This window comes from Nelumbo lutea, chromosome 8, assembly GCF_056320005.1.
Source record: "Nelumbo lutea isolate HS-2025 chromosome 8, American lotus-T2T, whole genome shotgun sequence".
Classification (NCBI taxonomy): Eukaryota; Viridiplantae; Streptophyta; class Magnoliopsida; order Proteales; family Nelumbonaceae; genus Nelumbo; species Nelumbo lutea.
Window position 1 is genome coordinate 22,309,066 of NC_142691.1, and position 13,745 is coordinate 22,322,810.

Sequence of the window (13,745 nt, forward strand, 5' to 3'; positions counted from 1 at the left end):
AAAAAATTTGAACAAATTATCATGTATTGCAGAGTTGGTTTAGAGAGGGTCATGATTGTCAACAACCATTCACCTCATTTTAAAGTTTAAAACCAGAATTTAAGGATTGTGGTTTGTGCTGCCTAATCATGAATACCAGGATCACTTAGTCAAATTAATGCAAAGATCATTGTTATATTTCTACAAAGCCAGTAAGATCTACCCATGTTACTGAAAATCAATGGTCAAAAGTTGGACATGGGCCCTAAAACAATCTCTGCAGTCTGCCCACTTTATTACCAGGTTTGGTTTGCTATACCAACCCAGTTTAAGTTCAGGTCTGGTTCAGTCTGGAAACATGCCATGAACCTGCCAAGCCCTTTTCATTACAGGAGGACCCAATGACCCATATAACTTGCACGACACTAGGTTGGCCATGTTGGTTAGGACTTGGAGTATTTTAAATCACAAATTTAGATATAGCTGGCATATCTCTGCCTTTGATAAATTAAACCAAAAAGCCAGAGCCATTAGATTTTTTTTATTGCAATTTTGAGGTTATTTGAGATATGCTTATCCTCCAAAAGGAATAATTTCTAGTTTTTGATTTTTGGGGTGGTCAGGTGGATAAACGTTTTCATTTCTATAGCACACTCGTCCATCCTCAGAGCTCATTCATCACAGAGTGACCTGCCAATCAAAATCTGGAAGAGTTGGTTGAAACTGTGGCTCCACAAGTCTTGGTGTGATATCTATAATCAATAATATACCAATTAACTTAGGGACTGGACATGTGAATTAACCTGCAGAGCTTTCCTTCCTTTCTTCCCCACTTTTCTTCTGGCAGGAATTCTCAGTATATTTATGAGTACTGAGATGCTAACTTGTCAACAAAGACGGATGAAATATAAAACAAAATAGGAAGAGTAAGGTAATAAAATATATGTCCTTATTCAAAGATATGTGGTCTTTTTCCTTCCTGGTTCTGCTTGTCTACTTGCAAATCAGAAATGTAAAATTTAAGTGTTTGGTGGAAAAGTCAAAATCTGAAGTTTTCATCCCTCAATGAATTTATTCTTTTATTACTTCTCATACAGGGGTTGTGATCTATCGAGTTCTTCTCAGGCTCTTCTGATCACACTAGAGTTGGTATCCACATTTTTCATGATCATACATACGTGGACAATGGCTTCCAATTTAAGTATAGATAGTTCAAATCCATTCTCTAGAGCTTATTGAGATACGAATCAATTTTGAAAAGAAATTGAAAAGAAAATTCTTGTTGTTCATACAATCTTGTTTTTCTTTTTACAATTTTGACACGTGGCATGCAGCCAAGGCAACCCATGTTGGGCTTGTATCATCACCATCTTTCCATGTGCAAGTCTTATCCATAGCCATGTTCAGCGTGGTAGAAATGGCCATTTTCCCATCTAAAGAAAAAAAAAATCAATAGCTTGGTAGGAAATTGCAGGTGGATTGTGAAGTGTGGCTACTGGGTAGTGGGAAAATGAGGACAAGGACAATTTGAATGTAATAAACCCACAAGACCTTTTTTTTTTTTTAAGCAACCCGCAAGACCTTTTGTCAAATGGAAGATCTACATCTCTTAAGATAGTCCTTTATAGGAGACAAAACAAAACCCCTGTTACCACATTTCAAAGCCTATACCTATTGCCAATTTATAATCCAAACTAGTATTTATAGATTATAGACCTAGATGATTCCTCCTAAATTTTCATTTTTACCACCTTCTCAGATTCTACCCTAGATGACATGTTATCAAAGGAAGTGCAGATACATTCAAACCCCCAAAGCATTTTGAATTATTTGTATACACCGGTTGTTTCTTCACCTAGTAAAATGAGTTTTCACTTCACAAGGAAGGGGGATAAGGGTTTCTCTCCAAACCATACATGTGGATTGGAAAGTTTTTGCTGTCCAAACGGTACAAGTGACTAAGTGAGATTCACAGTTATTATAGAAACAAGGTGAGTTGCATTGGTTCGGCTTTTCATGGGAGGTATCTGATGTTTGTCACATGCTAGACACTGCAGGTGCCATTTGGCAGTTTTCAAGTCTAAATATAATGCTGGTTATTACGAGCTCATCAGTAGGGTTCTCTATAATTTAGGCTGCGTTTGGTTGTGTAAATGCGTGGGAGTGCAAATAGGCCAAGTTACTTTTTCTTTGACCTTGTTTGTTTGTAAAAGGTGAGGAAGTAAAATGGTGTGGTCCCATCTTTTATGCAAGAGAATGGAAGTATTAGGAGGGTTATTTATTATTTGTTTGGAAGTGAGACTGGGAGCAAGATGATATGATTCCCATTTTAAATGAAATAAAAGAGAATTGAAATAGGAGGAAAGGTAGTGCAAATTTTGCATCTCAAAATTTACACTGTTCGTGAGTGCAGATGAAACAAAAAAAAAAAAAAAAGGAGTATAAATTTTATGTTAGATAGGAATGTAAATCATAGGATTTTTTTTTTTTGGTACAAACAAGGGAAAAGAGGAGTAGAAACTCTTCAGGGTAGTGTATCCCCACTCCACAGAGATCCTCAACTCTGATCCTTTCCAAGTTCCAACTCATCGAAGAAAATTAAGAGCTGTTATCTCTGATAAGCCCATAATTAGCAAGAAGGCCAGCAAGTTGATTTACCTCTTTATAGACATGGTGGAAAATAAGCTTCCTTGTATTAACTTGTGAATATCCTCCTCTATCACATTACTTGAAGAGCAGGGAGGGAGGGATGACCCTTCTTGTAATGCATTCTATGATGAGTTTTGAATCCCCTTCAATTACGTCTTTGCGAATCTCTAGCACATTTGATCTCTTCCAAAACTGCCCAAGCTTCCACAACGGTGATGGAGTTTTCACCAATATTTTTAAAATTGTTGTTGATGATGTTTCCCTGTTAATTGCGAGCAACCCAACCTGCAGCTGCATCTCCAGATACAAATTTTTATCTAATTTTGTTTTGTACTAAAACCAAACGCAGCCTAAACAAAAAAAATTCCTCATCAATCTCTTTACGCTGTACTTATTGGCTCTTTTTCTCTGTTTATGGAATTTAATTACATTACCAGTAAAAGGGTTAATTTCCTGATCGAGTAAACTAGAGAACTTATCATTTTCACTGATAATCAGGTTGATCCGAAGATTATTGGGGCTCTCCGTTTATTGACCAAATAATCCATATCAGCTCCTCCATTGGAGTTTTCCTCAAATTATAAAAAGTTACAATATTCACCCTTGTGTTAATGATGCTTGCACCCTTGAATTCAAGAAGTGAAAATAAACCCGTAAATATTGAATCCTGAGACCACTATACACTCAGGTTTTAAATCTTACATGTAGCGTGCAACATTTGCAGCCTATAATGTTTTTATATAGGCTCAGTATGCAATATTTGCCTACACAATCTACCTCATTTGGCAATGTCAACTAATGATGTAGCCAATCTAAAAACTATGGAAATTCCACCTACCCTATACCCAGCTTGTGTTCATGTTTTACCCCAACTGCCCCATGAACTGATAAAAGGGCTTACGTTTTCTTTGTTTTACAAGCTGAAATTTGCCTCAGCAATGGAGGCTGCCAAGAGAAACTCATTTTTCCCTTTTGATTTCAAACCCATTTATCCCTTGTGGTTGTTTTATAAACAAGGTCTAATACTTAATACACCTTAGTTCTAAAATAAGGGTTCAGTACCAAATCTCCTTACGTTTTCCAATCTATTTGTGTCATAAGGACTATTGTGGCCAGCAAAATTGTTCATCATCTGAGAATCCTTTGGATCAATCATAATCCTATAGTCCATATCAGCCCTAAAACTCATTGGGTTCGACCCAACCTGAGGTCAAAAGCCAAGTTTACCAATTCAACTGAAGTTGGGCTTGGACAGGTTCGAAAGTCTCTTTCAAGTTTACTCTCAAAGGAGGGGCAACTATAAAAAATGGAGTTCGGATCTCTTACCCGCGATTGCCCATAAGACACTACAGCCGTACGACATTGAGAACATCTCCTCATGAATGATGGCATTCATGGGGACAAGAGCCTGATGGCCCAACAGCTGAAAGAGAAATCACACACAAGAGAAGCACAACCAATCTCCTGCCAAACCACACCCATAGACCGTGGAAAACCACACTTAATTGACTCTAAGGAAGGGCCAGCCAGATACTTCATCTTGAGGAATTTTTCTGGGGCTCCAGTGAGAAATTCCTCCACAGTATAAAAAATAACCCTCTCCCCTACCACATCCAAAACTGGCGAGGAAATCAACAATTTTGGCACCTTCATGGTAGAAGTGAAACGAACTTACTTGAAAGCGATTTGAGTAGATCCTCCACTAGTTGAGACCAGTGCCACAGATCCCATGAGTCCTTAACCCAAAACTTATGCTCATGGTCGGAATAGTTGAAACATTCTTGTAGAATGTTACCTTGTTTTAAGTTTCTATGCAAAAGATTTATGGATCATATTTAGTCTACTATTTCCTATGTAGTTACCACATATCATCATCAAGCCTTGTTCCAACTATAATGGGGGTATACAAACTCATTGCGAGCTACAATAACCTTCTTTCGTACCTTCCTAGCTATTCAGTCACATTTGAGCAAGGATTAACTGAATGCGATGGATACTCAGCAGGTTATGGAATCAATGATAATGTTTTAAACCAGTAATAAAATATTCAGGGAAGTATGGATAGGCCCAATGCAGGTTTCTGATTTCTATTACAGAGCTATAAATATTTAAAAGGTCAAAAACCTACATTCTATGCATTCATATCTGCTTGTGAATTGGTATCAATTCCGAGTTGGCACCTACCCCAAATGGGAACGGGATTTGCTCCTCACATTTGGGCGCCTCACATGCACATCCACCGTGCATTGGGAACATCTCCCATGAATAATAACTTATAAGTATGGGAGATGTTCTCAATGAATGGTAGGATGTGCTTGTGAGGCAGCCTATATGAGGAGTAGATCCAGTTTCCCCTAAATGTACTTTGAGCCTACAAATTCTGACCCTGGGCTGAACCATCATTCTCCCTAATAAATTATGGGCCCCACTGTAAATCCATATGGGGTCCATAATTCATTCTCCCCAAATATACCTGCACCTCTCATAATAGGACCCATAATTTATTATTGGTGTGGAACATTATCATTAGTTACACAACCTACTCAACAACCATCGCCATCAGCTAATCGGAATTAGTTACATTTGCCCTGAAAATCTGCAACCATGCGGCTTATAATCTGGCTAGGCTTGTAGGGTTGCTCTCTCTTGTAATTCTCTTTATACCTGGTCTAGACCATCAGACTTTCTTTCTCCTACTCCGGAGTCTGATGTAACTGAGATTTTGATTAATTGAATGAATTTACTTTGGGAGTTAGAAAAAAATATGAAACATATGGGGGCCAACTACATGAATCTGTGGAGTTAGCCCATTCTAATTAAGTAGTTACACATTAAAATTAAGATCTGTTGTTGGCAGTTTAAAGAAGTTAATATAGTAAATTAGGTAATACAATCATATGGGGCTGCAAATGTAATTGACCTATTTTTCCTATGGTCTGTTTTCTTGGCAAAAAGAAGAAATTGAGATAGAGAATAGATAAGGCTTGGAGAGAAATAGGGTTGGAGGTTTTGGGTCTATTATGGGATTTTTATGAAAGAAAAATAAACAATGTCTTTTTCTTTTTTTATAATTTTGAGAATTAAGTGGAAGGACGTTAGAGAATTAGAGAGCACTCCTTAACATTTTAATGAGACCTTTTTGCTTTTATCTTTTTTTTTCCTTCTTTTTTATTTTTATTTTTATTATTATTATTATTTTTTTTTTTGGGGGGGGGGGGGGGGGGCTAGGACCCACTTTATTACTGTATTACTATACATTTATACAAAGGTCTGGTTTTAACAAAATGTTTGGGGGGGTAAGGACCCCCCAACTTTATACTTGGCTCCGTGCCTCCTCCCCTGGATCAAATCAAATTCAGATAGGAACATTTCTGAATATGATCCCATAAGAATCCAAGCTCAATATCCAATGGATGTGTAAAACTTATATTTGAATTCAATTCATTTGCATATCTAGATACCTGATTCGGATCTAACCTGATTGGAATATCAATAAATTTGTATAAAATTAATATAAAGTAATAAAGTTAAATACAAAAAGGGATTATATACTTTACATAGAAAATGGGTTGGTTTATTTAAATTCCCAATTCGAACTATAATACTAAAAACTGGTCTTTTATATAGGTATATATACAATCAGATTAATTCAAACCCTAACGGATTGGATCTAGAATATCCGAATTTGATCTGCCATTAGTAGGTAGATCATACTTTGCGATCTGATTGGATCCAATTATAGCTAGATGAATATATATCTGAATTTGATTAAAGTAAATTGGATTTAAATTAAAATCGGATTAGATAATATTTAGGTCTAGGAATAATTTGCAACGATCAAGCTGAGAACTGCTCTACAATTGGTGGTAACATCATGTTTAGTTGATATTCGATGTAAGGATCACTAGAGTGTAAAGATTTGAGTACGCAAGCTACTAACATGCTATTATGTACGTATTTTCTTTTTTTTTTTCTTTTTTTCTTTTTTTTCTGCTAGACAAAGAGTCAAACAGGCTATATATAAGAGGGGCTAGTTTGTCCCTCAACCCTGAGATAAGTGGGATTTGACCCTATGGCCCTGTTTGCTTTTCTGTAAGTTATTTATCCGGGTAAATGCAATTAACTTACCTGGGTAAGTGTATTTATCCATGTTTTTTTATTTCTTAAGTAAATAAGACAATGATCATTTTAGCTATAAAAATTCATTATTAAGATTGACATTTTTGCCCCATTTAAGTATTAACAAATTTTCCTCCAAAGTGTAAAGTTATTTATCCACATAAGAGATGGGTATACTCAGGAAAATAAACTTACCCTAATCCCCACATAAATATGAAAAAAGAACATGGGATTCTTGGTCAATGGGAAACCAAAATCCCATTGACCAACTTTCACTCTTTTCAAAATCCCAAAAAAGAATGCCCCCTATTTAACAACCACCCAGTTAGAACCTTTTTAATTATTATAAATGGTAGGGGGTCTAATCCATTCCTCAACCCAGATGTATGTGAGATTCAATCCCAAATTTCCACTATAATCAATATAAAACTTTACTAACAAGCTGGTTAACAACATCATAAATAACTTTGTTATGGAATATATCACATACATAATTGTGTTTATCTTTTAGAGAGGGAATCCTTATGAAGTCATATAAAATCACAGTAGGGAGACGCCTCACAACTTAGTCATGTTAATGGCGGATTTCATCCTGGAAAAATTGGGGGTAGAGGAAGATGGAGTGGAGAGTAACTATATTCAATATTGTTTTACTAACTAATTCATATGGCATTTTTAATTTCTTTTACCTTGTCTTTCTTGTCAATCTATGTCATACCTGTCGTTCAATGAAAATTATGCTTTAAAGTGGCCTCTATAGAACATCTGTTACAAGGACTTCACTGATGACATGTGCATTGGAGATGGGACTTGGGAGGCCTCTATTGTAGACCGCCAATTAATTAGAAAATAACCTTATATAATAAAGAGTTTTACGTGTGTAACCTTATCTCTATTGCAGTTTTTTTGGTCAAAGTCTTCACTGTAGCGATTACATGTGTTGGCACTTATGAACTTACAACGAAAATGTATCAAATTAAATGGTGGTATTAAATTAAGCAAGAGGAAAAATCTATGCTTCCAAAAAGACATAATAGTGGAAGAGTTTTGATTAGAACTGGCAAAAAGTAGATCTAATCCGTGAATCCGATTCAATTAATTCGAAAAAACAGGGTATCCGACTCAATCAGGAAAAAAAGGGTTGGGTTGGGTTGGGTCATGGGTCAATCCATTGACCCGATTATCAAGTTTAATTGGGACTATTTATGCATTGTTAGAAGTTTTCATTCTTTAATTTTTTCTATTTAGTCTTTCGTCTTTATTGTTTATTCTTTAAATTGTTAAATGTTCAAGTTTTTTATTTTATATTTGGAATTTTAAGGTTAAGTCCTTTAATTTTGACATTTTTCATGTATTTTTCTTTATTTTTTTTTATTTTAGTTATTTTTTGAGATGACCCAAATTGACCTATGGATCAACCCTAACCCAAACATTTAGAGTTAGGGTCTAACAGTTGACAACCCAACCTAAAACTCAACCCGAAGTGCCTTGACCCAACCCGAACCTGACCCATCCAACCCATTTGCCAGATCTAGTTTTGACCAATCAAACGCCCCCACTGAATTTTGATAAATACCATATCATTGTTTACTACTTTTACATGATACCTATTGATTGGTCGCACGTTTTTCCCGTATCATAGTCAAACTCTAAGAAAAAAATTATATAACAAGAAGACTCAACTCTTTATGTCAATTCCCAGTAGCAGGGATGGAAAATTTCCCCATCCTCACTGTGTGCCCAATCTCTCCAACCCGATGGGGTCAAGATCGAGGATGGGAATGAAGTCCTTGCCCATCCTTGGTTCGCTTCCACTATTCCTTTTTTTTTTTCTTTTTTAATTTTATTTTGGAGATGTTGAAGCTATCCATCATATATGAAAGCAACATGGGTACTAAATTGATAGTTTTCAGGAATTCAATTACTGTAGTGGCATGTTTTGAAGTTTGGGTACTAATTTGGGACAACCCCAAAAGTACTAGATACTATTCTTAGATTTACCCTTATAAAATGTTTCTCTTCCTCTCTGCATTGGACGTTTTGGGGCTCACACATCACTATTTGTGTTGACATTGAATGATATTGTGTTTGCTTATACTATGCTCGTCGAGCGGACATTGTAGTAGGATGGGTCCAGATTCTCAAGAAGATTACTCCAAGGTTCAAAATATTGATACGCTCGATACGCTGGTATGGGCGTATCGGGTGAATAGATACTCCTTGTGGTGGCTCATTTTTTATTTTTTTCGTCAACTGGTTCAGGGGAGCCGGTTTAGGTCCTCGCCACACCTGAACCGGTCAGACCACTAATACACCCATTGTAGGGGCGTATCGGTTGGGTGCCAGAATGATACGTATTGACCGATACATGTCAATACTTTGAACTTTGGATTACTCTAATGGATTAAATCATTACATAACCCCAAAGTGATTGCTCCAATCTATTAAGTTACCAATTCGAATAGATCTTGATTGATCCAATTTGGTTTACCAAACTTGTCATATAAATTTTTAGAAAATATATATTGAAAAAATATTAAAAACACTATTAGTTTCATTATTATTAATTAAGATTTTTTGTTAAAATATTAATTTCATTAATAATTAATTTTTTAATAAAATATTTTTGTCATATTTTTAGAATTTTTTTGTTAAAAATTAACTATTTTTCTATAAATAATGTGAAAATTTCACTATGAATTTTCTAAAAATACTTTCTATGAACATGAACTGTTTCCTTTGTTTGATAACTTTATTGCAACAAACTTAATTTTTTAAGCATTGAGTGGTAGATTAAATGGATTAGGTTATTTCTCAAACTTTATTAGTTTCCTAGGAGAAGAATAAAGCAAAAGAAGAAATGAATCGCAGGCCTAAAAATTGCTATGCATCAAGAAGATGAATAATGGTTAGGTTATTTGAATACCCAAAAACTGTTAAGTCCACTAACTTCAATTCATAGTTCATACCAAATTGGACCATTTTGGTTTACTCGGTTCAACCCGGTTATGCAATTTTCAAAACGAAAAAGAGCAAGGTTGGTTGTTTTACTCGAGAACCATCCACTTGCTAGCTTCAATTACCAATTCATACTCAACTGGACCAATCTGGTTTGGTCAGTTTGACCTGTTTATGCAATTTTGAAAACAAAAGGCAAATAAGGGAAATTTTTACTAAAAAAATTGTTAATTAAAAAATAAATAAAGAAAGATAACAAAAATTATTAACAATATTTTTAATAGACAGAAAATGATAAAATAAGGGAAATTTTCTAAAAAGATAAAAAAAAAACAAAAATAGAAACTTAATTTTTTATTTAATTGATAAAATAAGAGAAGATTTCAATAAAAATAACAAAGAAAACTTTAACATATAAAATTAATATTTATCAAGAAAATATTAAAAATAAAAAGTAGAAACAAAAAATAAAAATAAGTGAAAATTAAAAATCTAAAAATTACTTTACATGATTAACTTATTAAATAACTTATTATTAAAATAAATTGATTAAATTAATTTTCTTAACTTACTTTAAAATTAGTAAAATTAATAAAAAATTAAAACTTAAATTATTAATTAACAACTAACACAATAAACACAATAAAAAATTTGTTAACAGGCTTAGCAAAATTTTTTTATTAGTTAAAATTGATACAAATTAATAAAAACATAATTTAATTAAAATAATAAATTATATTTAAATTTTAACTTAATAAAAAGAAACTCTCCATCTCCTAAATCCCTTCTAGATTTTTGGTTTTTTTTTTAATTTGTTAGACAATACATAGCTCAAGTGGCCCAATTACAAATGTCCTAAGTCTTTTGTCTAAATGTCACTTAACAAAGCCAATGCATCTCATATAAGAGTAATAAAACTAATAAAATGTAATAGAAATAATAAAAATTAGCGCATTTTTCTTTAACAACATGTAACCCAAAGATAGTTTGGGTTGGACTTGGTACCACTTGGCCCAATTGATATTGTCATAAGAATCATGCCACACTTTCTTTTAACAACACCCATACATTATACAGGCTTGACTAGTTAGTAACTAAGTATTTGTTTGGCATTGATGCTGCAGATGCAACATCATTTTCTAATGAGAAAACGGTGCCTTATTTTTGTTTGGAAACTTTTCTACCAGGTAGAACGTTTCCTAGAGCAACAGAAATGTTTTTTATTTGGTACTAATGCTCCAGGAAAACGTTTTCAGCACTGGTATCCATTATCCAGTGCCATATCACTGCCACCTCACGTCCATGTTGGCAGTAACAAGTTGCAGCTTCAGGAAACATCAAATTTGGCGTTGCTCCAGGCCATGCCTTTCCGATTTTCAAAGCGTGGCTTGGAGCATCGCTTTTGATGAAAAACGGTTCCAAACAAATGGCCGTTTTCTGGAGCACCATTTTTTTTTGACATAACACTGATGTGATGCCGTTTTCTAGAGCAACGACAACGATGCCAAACAAATGCTAAGACAAATGTAGAAGTCCAAGTGAAGCTTTGGAATTTGGATCTAAAAAAGCAATTCTCCAAGTAGCTAAGCAAGATAAATGTATAAACCATTGGAGACAACACATTAGTTGATTCCAATTGATAAGGGCCAGTCAATTGCCAACTAAAATATTCCTGTGAGTCATTCCTTTCCTTACATAACAATCCAAATTTATAAGAGTTGAGCATCTTTAAACAGACATGAAAAAAGCAAGGGTAAATTGTTGAAACCTCCCCTGAAGTTTAGTAGTTGTAATCACATCTCTTAAACTTTTTAATACAGTTGCAAGTAGACCCCCTTTTGGTGGAATCTTCTAAAAAAAGGCATGAAAATGTCCAAAATACCCATACAATTACTATTGTGGCTGGTTTCTATGGGAAAAAACAATACAAGCTTTATGTACAGCAAAAGAAAGAGAATTTAAAGTTGCAGCTTTACTTTTGAGTGATTGATATGAAGGGCAATATTGAAAAATAAATCAATTTCAGAAAAGAGATTGAAGGGGTTTACGGTAGTGATTCATATGAAGAGAAATTTTGGAAAACAAACTTTTTTTTTAAAGTAATTGCATGGGTATTTTAGACATTTTCATGCCATTTTTTATAAAATTATTCCAGGGGGTCTACTTACAACTATGTCAGAAAGTTCAGAAGAGATGATTGCAATTTACAAACTTTAGAGAGGTTTTGTCAAAAAAAACAAAGGGTGGTTTCAGGGGAGGTTTCAGCAATTTACCCAAAAAAACAAGGAAGATTGAAAAGGAAAGAGGAGGGATAGTTCTTGCAAGGAGAGAGGTTTTGTCATTTTGATGGAAACATGAGTGGCAATAGGGTGGGTTAGGATACATCCCATTAGCCCATTTAACACCCATCTTCATAGAGCCTAAATGGGTATGATCCATGTCCATTATCCTCCGTAGAGCAAGATACAGATAGAGAAATGGGTGTTTGCCGTTTGGCAATTTCATCAAATGGGTGCCCAAATGCTCACTCATTAGGCAACCCAGACTCGCACTTAGCAAGTATTGTTTCATAGCCTTCATTACCAAAAAAAAAAAAAAGCAAACCATATCCTTGATAGGAATAATACTCTTTTTCTATTCCACTTTTATTTATATTCTTAAGCTAGACAATACATTGAATGGAGCAAAACAATGACTAGAAAAATAAAAAAGAAATATGATTGAAAGAGACATTTTAAAGACATATTTTATATAAAAAACAACAAATAATTTTATATTATCATTTAAATTTATTTAACTTTATATCAAAGTAAATTTAAATAAATAAATAAATAAATATTATAGGATTTACCTGGTCAACCCTTTTATGAAAAGAACATCCAAAAAATTAAACTGTTTGGCTGGCAATTCTTATTGCTTCCTCCTTCTCAACTCACTACACTTCACCCACCTTTGGGCACCCCACTTACCCACAAGTTCGTCCACATTTTCAACTCCTTGCCAAGTTGATTTTGAGAGGATAAACCCATGTTTTAGAGAACAAAAGGGATCAGTGGGCAGTCAGTCCATTCATTAGATGAGTTATTTGAATTTGATTGAAATTACTCGCAAAAATGCACCTTTCTGATTTGGGTTTTTGGTTTGACTCGAAATTCTTCAAACCCATCTCTAAGAAAACACCAAATGACACAGATCCAAAATGGGTTTCTTGAGTTTGATTGAAATAATTCACAAAAAATGCAAAATTTTAATCTAGGTTTTTGGTCTGACTCAAAATTCTTCAAGGTAGAAGATAATGAATAATGTTTTTTTTAGAGTAAATTTCTTAAACTATCTTTACGGTTAAGTTAATTGACTAAATGTATCCTTATTGTTTGAAAATTGACTAACTATAGTTTCTAACAATTCACTAACTCTACCTTTACTATTAACATCTGTTAGTATTCTCTCAAAACCCACATACACATGAGACCACGTGACTTTTAAAATTCTTTTAAAACCCAATATTACTCCTCCCTCGTCCCCTTCCTCTGACCGGCAACCCCCTTTTCCTCAGACCTCCGGTCTCTTTTCTCTTACTTCTCTCTATTTTTCTCTCTCTTACCTAGGATCGTGTAGGTGTAATCGCTTGGAGGAGAAAATCTGGATTTTGATGGCTGACGAGGCTGTTGCTCGAGATATATTGATGGCTGATAGAGAGGCCGAATCAGATTTGCAGTGGCAACTTTTATTCCATCAACACTAATTATTCTAGCAACAGGAAAGAAAGTAAGCCAAGGAGAGATCCTGGGAAAGCGAAAGCCAAGAAGACCATCTTCAATAGTTGTGGATTCTAATTCACTTCCTCACAGAGCACAGAGAAGGAGATGGATCTTGACGCTCTGCTCCCCGGAGAACCTGAAGAAGGAAAGCATGACTGACTGAAATGTGCATGCAGAAGACCAAAGGATTCCTGACTCTCCTTTCTTTTTTATATTTCTTTCTTTTATTTTTTTGGCCTTCTACACGCACATTTAAGTCAGTTTTCCATCCTTCGTTCG